The sequence below is a fragment of the Grus americana genome, chromosome 3, assembly GCF_028858705.1.
Source record: "Grus americana isolate bGruAme1 chromosome 3, bGruAme1.mat, whole genome shotgun sequence".
Lineage (NCBI taxonomy): Eukaryota > Metazoa > Chordata > Aves > Gruiformes > Gruidae > Grus > Grus americana.
This window is the reverse complement of record NC_072854.1, coordinates 104,502,782-104,512,619: the sequence shown is the minus strand read 5'-3', so window position 1 is coordinate 104,512,619 and position 9,838 is coordinate 104,502,782.

Below are 9,838 nucleotides of genomic sequence, written 5' to 3'. Positions count from 1 at the left end.
TCTTATTTGAGACCAGGCTGGCTAGATTGCAGCCGGATGGGGCTGCCGTGAGGCGGACCTGCGCTCAGCCCGTTCCTTTCTGCCTTTGCCACCTTGGTCTGCTGCCTCCCAACAGCAGCGCTCGGAAAAAAACCCAGAGCATCCTTCTGATGCGTGATTTCTCTCAAGACATCAAAAGCATTTTAGAGAGCTTGGGGTGAATACATGATCAAGAAGGATGCGCCTGCGTGTGTCTCTTGTTCTCAGTTTATTGTTTGGGCGGGGAAAGAAAGAGGGTGTTTTGGGTTCATTTACAATAGAGATTTATATGTGCTCTTTACTCAGCACTACGTGCTTTAGCATAAACCTCCTGACCCCTAAGGAACTGCTGCTGTCATGATAACAAGCAGACATTATGAGTTAATGCTTATAATGACATTTCATATGGTAAAAGATTTCCAGGGTTTACAACTTTGAACCTGTTATCCTATACCAGATTAATACAACTGTATTTACAAAAGTGATTACAAGGGCACTTCTCTTGAGATAGGCAACTTTTCTTGTATGAATGATTAAACAATTCTGACTGATTTGACTGCCGTTACGCTTTTTAAGGAAAGAAGTCTAACAGATCTTGAGCAAAGATTCCAGGCACTTAACCTTTTAATTGGATTAATTTAAAATGAAGTTCTGCTGATTTGAAAGAGCGGTGCTTCACTGAGACCATGGGTATAGCAAGAGACGTGGGACTGAACCTCATGAACCTCCACTGTGACACTCATCACTGCTGCTTGCTTTGCCTCTGTCCTCTCAGATTTTTTTTAATTCCCCTCCCTCCCCCCCCCCCCCCACCCTCCGGGATTTCAATGATAAGACTATGATAAGACTAATAAGGCTGTATTTTGTTTTCCCAGCTGAGCATTGTTAAGAAACCCTCTGAAGTCTTGTTTGACTATACACTAAGGAGTAAATGTTTAAAAATGCCAATCTCTATAGAAAAGTCCGAGAGTTTGTTGCTCTTTAATATTGCTAATTGTTTCTTTATTAGGAGAGCACCTGAGAACAGGTGAAGGCCAGAGCCCTGTTTTTCCAGATATACTAGAAACATAAAATGAATGGCACTTCTGAGTCCAAAGAGTTTAAAATGTAGACCAAGTTCTTGAACTTCCTGCTAATTTGGGGATTTTTTTGGTGGAGTTGTGGTTTTCGTGGGCTTTGGTGTGAGTAGCCAGTCTAGCTATGGCGACAGGTGTGTCAGGAGCATGTGTAACTTTTTTGCTTCTTGGTTGCTTTGTCTTGACTTCAGATTTAGTGACGTTGAGTTCAGTTACGAGTTAGTACACCAAGATTTGTGCATGTAGATATATTTTAATCAGTGAACTCATTGATCAGTTGTTCTATAAATAGCATAGGCTTAGTAAAGAGACTAAGAAGTTAATGTGTCCATTCTTCAGCTCTGACAGGAGAGCTCAGGCTGGCTTCCAGTCCTTGTATCTATGTCGAGCTTCATGCTTTACTTGTGGATTCAAAAAGGAACTTCTTTGGTCCCTGGCCCCAGGCCTGTGGCAGTCAAGGGATGAGATACCCTTCTGTAGATTTTTGGGTTGTCAATAGAATTCAATTCATGCTTTTCGAGAAATATTTCATGAAGTCCTACATGAAAGGCAAACACAAAACAGCCAGGAAACAACCTGTACTTTTACGGAAATCATGCTGAATTGGAGTTGTCTGGGAGTATGGGCTCTATACTATCAGGAATTTATTATCTGCCTGAACCAGTTCTCTTTTTTCTTATCTGCTTACCGCACTGTGTAGCCAGAAATCTGCTTTGTGTGCTGTACACAGAATGACTTAAGCATTTATTTTAAACAATGTGGGTTTCTTAACGACCTATTTATGGGCTACTTAGTCTGCCTTTTGGAAGCACGCAACTCTTCTTTAACACTGCCCAGGGACCTTCTAGGTCTGACTTTGGGTTTTGGATTGCACACTCAGGGCTGGGAATCCCAGTGCTGCTGCTGGAAGTTTCTAATGAGCCTCGAGCTCTCTAATCATATAATGGGTTTCAGTAGGACAACAAAGAGCATCAGCAAGGCATGCAGCTATACCAAAGCTGGAGAGCTTTTTCAAGGGTGAGATGAAAGAAAAACCTTAAAATGAAAAGCACGGCAATTCTTGATGACTTGTTTCTCTGCTTTAATGTCATTTGTTGAAGATGAGCCTGTTGAAGCAAGTGGCAGCTTAGTCCTTATGTGTCAGAGTAATGCTAGAAGGGTGTTTTGTGAAGACTGCAGGGTTTCTAAACAATAAAAATCTCTGCTGCTCCTCTTTTCAGTACAGGAAGGACTGGTACAGGGAGCCCTGCTGTGGAGTGGCAGCAAGGAGTCAGCAGGACTCATCTGGTGTGCATTGACTTGACTGACACGAGGACAGGCTGCTCTCTGGAAAGCTGAACGTCTTCACACCAAGAGAGATTTCGGGAGAGGGCAAGAAACAGCAGACTACTGGCATTTGACAGCTCCTGTTGAACTTGCTTTCCTGATCAGAAGCTGCTTAGTGGTGAGAGAAACATAAACTTTATGTGGTAATTCCCTGGCAGTCTTGTGTGGTACTTAAAAGGCACGACCCTGACGGAGCTGCCCTGTTCCTGCCGTACACTTTCAGTCAGGCACTTGCATCTCAGAGTGAAATAAACCAACTTTGTAAACTGAACCACAGTTTAGTTTTCATTCAATGGAAAAAAATCAGAATGGGTTATGATATCACTGTTATCTTAGTGGTGTCTTTGGTTACACATGCATCTGTCTGGGCCTGATGCAAATAAGCAGAAAATACACGACGGATCTGATGTATTTGTCCTTCTGCAGATGATATAGTAGATCCCCCCTTATCCCTGCATACTCAAGCTTTCCTTCTTACTCATCTTTTCAAGCTCTTAACTGTTGAATGCCTGTCTTTTTCTAACACTTTTCTTCTTTCTAGCACTTCAGTAGGATGAAGGGTTTTTTTTTGATGGTGAGTTTCACAGACGGGCAATGAACACGCCTGTTGGAATGCACTCTTGCCAACAGTATCTCCATCCTTGTTTCCTTTTGTTTTTCTCTTTCTTTTCTTTCACATCTCCACCGTCAGGAGCTAGTCTTTATTCATCTGTTTTTCTTATGTCTGTTTGACCAGCAAGTCTTGTATGCTCTGCAGCCCCCCCATCCCATTCCCAGTTACCTCCTCTCACCTTCTCTCTTCTAAGTTCATCTAGTCAGTGTCTTCTGAGTGTTGGGTTCACAACCTTGACAGCCTTGAGTCAGTGTGAGCAGTGTATACATGTTTTTAGATTTACAAATAAGCTCAAGGAGGAACACGCTGGGATTGTAGGTGGGAATCGCACAGCTCCCAGCCAGGGAGCAAGACTTGTCATGCCACAGCTCCCGACAACCTTGTTTAGGGTGCTAAATACGCTTCTGCTGAACAAGGAAGGAATCCATTTCACCACATGGCTTGCTGCCCTCCAGTGAGGGTCCAGTTTGGTGCTCACTTTAAGACATTTAAAGCAGCCTGCTTAGACTTTGGGTTTATTCCTGGGGAACGGAAGGTGACTAATATCCCTCCTCCCCATCCCACACCTATATACAAAATCCCCCAGGGGAAGGTGAGATGCCAGTAAAACAGAGAAATTAAACGGGAAGTCATATTAAATGGTGGGAAGATTGAGAGCTGACATAAGCCAGAGATGCAAGCCTGATAAATATTGTACTGAGTTGAATCTTTCACTTGCACTGCCTTCGTATTTGTGTTGCAAATGGAATTAGTCTGGCTTCATGCTGGAATAAATCAGAGGAGAGCCTGTGTCATGGTATCTTGAAGTCTCAGTAAGAAGTCTAATCTGAAGTGCAATAGATTTAAAATCCTAGTGAGCTTACTAGGTGCTGGATCATGGTCAAAGTTAAAGTTTATGATGACTCGTGTACCTTTGGTATCACCAGGGGGTTGGTTCTTGAGTCACTAATAATTAGTAATAATGATTCACAGAAGAGGCAGAAAGCGGTGGTCAAAGGTGAGATGAATCATGCTGCCAGTGAAGCTCCATTTTGCTACCGATCCATGTCTTCCCAAGCCTTGGGGCTTTCCTCTTTCAGAAGAAATAGGAGTCTCTGAAAAGCAGCTGTGAGAATGGCTTAAGGGGAGTCTACATTTTTTAACTCCCCACGTTCTGCAAACAAAAGCATCCTGCTCTTGTTTAAACCCAGCATTTTCTCTCCTCATTGCCAGTCCAAAATATACTCATGGTTCTATATATTTATACATTAACCTCACACAGAGTGAGACTTGCAATGCCACGCTGTTGACTACCAGGGCTGTTCCTCCAGCGGTGCACAGGAGGAGCTGCAGCATGGAGCGGGTTGGGAGGTACCTGGGACCATGCTAGCTGCTGTCCCTCTGCCAGGAGGGCCATAGCCTCATTATATTTCCTCCTTACTCTTCATTTTAATCTCTTTATTAAAGGTGCTGCAAGCCAAATTGTCACCTCCGTTGCATTGCCATCTGCAGTCCTTTCCCTCTGCAAAGGCGATGTCAGGTCTTTGCTAACATTAGTTGAATTCAAGTCTGTTGAAGATCCAGGCTCACTGAAGTCCTCACAGGGAGTCATACATCACTGTTCTGGGGATCAGGAGTCAGATATATGGGGTTTTGGATGTGGGAGGGACCTCTTCCTGGACTCCTCACTTATTCTTTAGTTCAACTCTGTATTTGAGGGAGAAGATACACTTGTTCAAAGCACGGGCAGGTTAACGTGGGCTAAAACCCCCTTCCAAAATAGCAGCACTTAGGTGTGCTCAGTACAAACAATCCCAGAGTAATAAATCAAATTGTTTCAAGATGTTGTTAGATAAAAGCAGATGAAACAGCATAGGGGAGAAGATATGACATGCTGGTTGACTGCAAGCTGACTGGCACATTATCTCAGACTATTCCTCATACGGTATTCTTCATACAAGGAAATTATAATGAATAAGCTAGTGACCTTATGCCCAGCCTTCAGCTGAAGTATGCAGCAAGGCGTGAAGAAGTATGTAAAGGAAGATCTTTGCACAATACTGGTCGTTCTTAACTTCCCTTTCCTCCAAAATATGATTTAAAAACCTGTTTAGTGAAATTTCTCCCGCAGAAAGAATATCCTTTAGGGAGTTATTTCACAGTATTATGAACTGCACACATATTCATCTAGCAAGCAGAAGCATACAAGATTACTTAATAAAATATTTAATAAGCCACTGTGATTATTTAACACCACTGAAAACACATGGTGTTAAAACATTTCTTATTGAAAGGAAAGCAATGCTGCAATTCTCTCAGATGAACACAACAAATTTCAGGTCTGAAAATCTTAAGAAATTGATGGGCTGAGGTAATCTTTGTTAAATTAGATCTTTGTCTCAAAGAGATAGCCCAAGGGAATACATTTTATATTTGCCTTAGGAGACAGGTTTTTTTAGATATCTGTCCATTTACCACTGAACTCTGATGAAGTGTGGAGTTAAAAGCATTTTCAAGGTACATTTCTACATGATGCCGTTAAAGTTTGGGAGACATAAAGAGTCCTAGGAAGGCTATTTTAAATTCAATTGCAGCAGACTAATGATCCTTGTTGATAGATGTAGGTTTTTTTCTTTACAGTCATTGCTTTCCTTATTCTAATTTCTGAGAAGACGGGAGGTTTTTATTCAGTCTCTATCTTGGAACGCTAACAGTCTTCCCGAGGTGATTTGCTTGGCAAAGGATTGAACATGTCTGGTGGGACAGAGTTTGCGATGATGGAGGCGAGACCAATGCGCTGGGAAGACTGGATTTTAAGAAGGAGCTTCCAGAGGAACTTAGAGCTCTTCCACAGTAAACGTGGTAAAATATTCCAAGCATAGGAGTAAGTATTAGAAAGCAGGACAGAGCAGGGAAAAAAATATTTCAAAGTCTGGGAACTATAAGGTATAAGAAATATTAGTTAAAGGCTATCCCATTTCCTTTCGTCTGAAACCTTTCCTCCAAAAACTTTTTGAAAATGGACTTTTTTGAACATTCATTTTCTTTTGGCCTGTCTGCCTCTGAGCTGGGAGAAAACTTGTCTGTTTCAAAAGGCCCAACACAATTATGAGTTAAAAAGTAAACCAGACCAATCCACCACCCCAAGTACAGTCCCTTTAATTAAAGGTACTTCAAAAATCTTTTCTTACAGTCTGTTGAAATTAATTTTTAACCATTTCTTCCCCAATGTGCGTGACAGTCCTCATTTCTTCTCTGTTCTGTAAACTAGAAAACAGTAGATTAGTTATCATCATTGCGTGCTACCACAGTTGGCACAAAGGTAGCAATGCCTGTGATGCGGGCATACACACACGTTTTTGATGTTTGGGGCATTTTAAAAGAAAAAAAAGAGAGATATGACAACTAAACGCAAGATCACCTAGGGTAATTAACACAGTTTGAACTCGATAACTCTCGTAACTGTAATAGGCAAGAATTTTCCATTGCGCTTTCTCCTCTACAATGGACATATCTGTTTTTCTTTAGAGATGGTTGAAGTACTGCTGGCCAGACGTAAGCTACGGCCTCTTTTACCTGCGAGGAGTGGGATGTCCTGGACACAAGTTATGTGCGTCTTCTGACTGCAGGACGAGCCAACACTGCTGAGTCTTCCATGGAGGCTGGGAGGTCAATCATTTAGCTCCTCTTTCTGCCACTTTCCCTACATTAGATTTCTCTAGTGTAGTATCAGGGCCAGTTTCAAGTGGAAGTGATTTCCCTTGCAGAAAGCATTCCTTACTTGACTAGATAAATGCTGAGAAAGGATGGAAAATTACCTTACCATAGCCAGGGGATATGGTGTAGGGATCTGCAGCTAGAAGTTGATGTTGCAGGGTCTTTCAAAAAAAAAAAAACCAAAACCAACAAACCCACAACTGTTTGCTGAATAACAGCAATAAAACAGAGAAAGAATGAGACGCTTTCTTACCAAAACGCAAGACACCATGACAAAACCTCTGCCTACACAGCAGTTTTCAGATTCAGATGACGCAGATCCCGGAGCCCATTTGTGCAAGTTATCAGAGCAGTCTGGTGACAATGAGTTTGCTCCTCCGCTATCAGCCTTTCCTAGTAGCCGTTGGGTTCACCTTATGGTTTGAGTTCACATACGAGGTGGCTAACAACCCTTTAAGAATTTGCTCTTTGTATGTAAAGATGAATTGTATACCCTGAACTCTCTTAATCTCTGGATGCTATAAATGCTTGTATGTCCTTGGCGTGCACGTTGCTTTTGCAAACAAGGCCCATTCAGTGCTCACCTTGAGCGAAGGCATCAGCCCCTGGGCTATCTGCATCCACGGGCTCTTTTTGTCTTCCGAGAACAGAGGTCATCGCTGGGGCACCGTCAGCATCCACTCAGCCCATTCCTGCCTCCCGTTTGTGTCATTCCCCAGTGCCCTGAATGAGATCAACCTCTCACTGTACGGACAAACAAGAAATCATTTGCTCAAGGGTCAGTCTCAGTCCTCACAACCGGTCTATTTATCTCATTTACAGCTGCTTTCCACCAAAGCTTCTGAGCACAGTTCCTGAAAAATCAGTAATGATAGCAAAGTCACTAGCAGATTTTTTGGAGTGTCTGGTGTTTCACACCTCTCAAAGAAAAACCGTCCTTTGGGATGAGTTTTTAACCTCCCTTCAATTTCTTCTCATGTATCTTTTTCATTGCTCTCATTTTTAAAGGTATTTTTTTGTTTTGAGCGGATTCATGCTTCTTTGCTAGCAGTTTGGAGTGTTGCATGCTTGGGTATATTGTGAGTGTGGTTCTGAGGGGATACGGGCCATCACCTTACGTTAGAAAGCGAACAGACGGAGGGGAGGAGAAAGGCAGGGCTCCTACCCTGTGGATGGATGAGGAGCCTGGTGCCCAGCGAGCTCGTGCTTTGCTAAAGACCCCAGCTGCACGAACTGCTCCGCTGGCAGGAGGGGCTCTCAGCTCCCTCCTCCACCCAGGACCCCTCAGGGTGGGCTGCGGGCAGGGAAGGGATGCACGGGATGTATAGAAGGACCGTTGCCTCTTGGCGCCGGCAAGGGTACGTAGTCGCAGGGGAGGGGGAAAGGATCCCTTAGCCTCCAGGATGTGCTTGCTTCAGCTTTTTCAGTTGCTTTTGTCCCCCACCAGTAACACGAGAAACCTCCTTTCTCCCAACTGAAAGCTGAAATCACCAAGGATTTCGTCAGGTGGGTGGCTTAATAAACCCAAGCAATGACGTGAGACTTGCCATCATTTTATGCCTGCCGGTGGCACTATGGCTTGTGCAAGCTCACAAGCCAGCCCGGCTCCGTCGGCAGAGCTGCGCGGGGCGGGCGATGGGTACGTGGTCTGAGGGCGCAGTGCTGCCTGCTGCGACGCTGGCACCTGGCCCTGCTCTGGGCTGTCGTGGCAGCTCCTGTCAATGGGAGCAGCAGCCACTTTGCAAGCTTCTGAGATTCAGGTGTCATTCCTTATGAATTAGTGTGGCTGCGAGGAGGGCAAGCTCCTTAAGGGTGGTTTGATCTCCAGAAAGCAGAAGGTCTATGCTCTTGTGCGATGGATGCTCAGGCAGCGAGACTAATTTTTGTGTTTTACACTTCTTGAAAGAGACTGGAAATTTTACAGGATGAAGAATTACTGCAAGTTTAGTGAATTTTCACTCCTGTCTCAATCTTAACCACGTCTCATTTTGTCAGAAAAGCCTTCCATTTATTTCAGTGGGCTTTAGACACATATATTTGTATGCCACCTTGTCTTCCCCCCACCCTCCATTTAACTGTGCTTTATTACTGGGTTGTATCAATCTTTTACTCTGAGGTTAATTTTAATTGTAAAAGAGCACGAAGAACTGAGTTGAATAATTCACACCCATAAATCAAGCAATAAATATGCATCGGGTGACTGATCTGTTGCTGAATCATTAATACTCCACAACAGCACAAAGGCGTATGTGTGTTGTAATGGCATGGTTTGACTGACAGGGATTCGGATGCTCATAAAGAGATTTGCCGTCTGTGCAGCTGTAGCCCTATGGAAACGAGTCCTCTAGTGGGCACTTGAAAAATTAACCGATGTTGCTGCTTGGCAATGTGAGGAGCCTAATGAAAGAATGAATGAATGAACAAATTGCCCAATATTTGGGGGGGGGGGGAAGAAAACAAAACAACAACAACAAAGAGATGGACACATTTTCTTAAACTTTACCATAGAAAAAAGATTTTAAGATGATTGTTACGAGAAGTGATAAATGTCACCAAAATGCTCATTCAGTGACTTTTGAAAAACTCTTTAAAGCACTTTTACTTAGATTTTTTTTTTCATTGAAATAATGAGATTGTTTTATGTGTTATCATAAGTATCATTTCCTTGGGAGAGAAAAAGATTTGAATATTTATGAGGTACCTTCTGAATGTTCAGGGAAAAAAATAAATCTGTTGTGATTTCTTCCTCAAGGAGAAAGCATAAATATTTTATTGAAACGAGTTTCTAATTTTTCAATCTTTTTCAAAGGATTTCAAGGAATTTTTCAAGAGATTCAAACAATTTACAACCAAGAAACGAAGTCAGGCTTCATGCTCTAACAAGCATTGCAGGCACCACCTGCATCTGGGCCAGAGACATCATGTGCCTTTCGTTACTATCATTACTCATTGTCAGCACATCTTGTTAAGAGCAAAGCATAAAAGATCAAGCTTGCTGGCTCCTCTAACACAGAGGTGTATACTGAACCTGCTGTGTGTTCTGCTTGGGTGTGGGAATGCCTAGACAGTGTCTGATGGAGCTCTGAGGTGTCAGTTGTCTTTAGCTGCC